This window comes from Bison bison, unplaced genomic scaffold (assembly GCF_000754665.1).
Source record: "Bison bison bison isolate TAMUID 2011002044 unplaced genomic scaffold, Bison_UMD1.0 scf7180017864472, whole genome shotgun sequence".
Classification (NCBI taxonomy): Eukaryota; Metazoa; Chordata; class Mammalia; order Artiodactyla; family Bovidae; genus Bison; species Bison bison.
Genome location: NW_011495033.1, coordinates 40,153 through 40,755, shown reverse-complemented (window position 1 = coordinate 40,755; position 603 = coordinate 40,153).

The following is a 603-nucleotide window of genomic DNA, read 5'->3' as shown; positions in this document are numbered from 1 at the left end:
TAAAAGCAAAAATAAGCAAATGGGACCTAATTAAAATTAAAAGCTTCTGCACAACAAAAGAAACTATAAGCAAGGTGAAAAGATAGCCTTCAGAATGGGAGAAAATAATATCAAATGAAGCAACTGACAAACAACTAATCTCAAAAATAGACAAGCAACTCCTGCAGCTCTATTCCAGAAAAATAAATGACCCAATCAAAAAATGGACCAAGAACTAAATAGATATTTCTTCAAAGAAGACATACAGATGGCTACAAACACATGAAAAGATGCTCAACATCACTCATTATCAGAGAAATGCAAATCAAAATCACAATGAGGTACCATTTCAGGCCAGTCAGAATGGCTGCTATCCAAAAGTCTACAAGCAATAAATGCTGGAGAGGATGTGGAGAAAAGGGAACCCTCTTACACTGTTGTGGAAATGCAAACTAGTACAGCCACTATGGAGAACAGTGTGGAGATTCCTTTAAAAACTGGAAAGAGAACTACCATACGACCCAGCAATCCCACTGCTGGGCATACACACTGAGGAAACCAGAATTGAAAGAGACATGTGTACCCCAATGTTCATCGCAGCACTGTTTATAATAGCCAGGACAT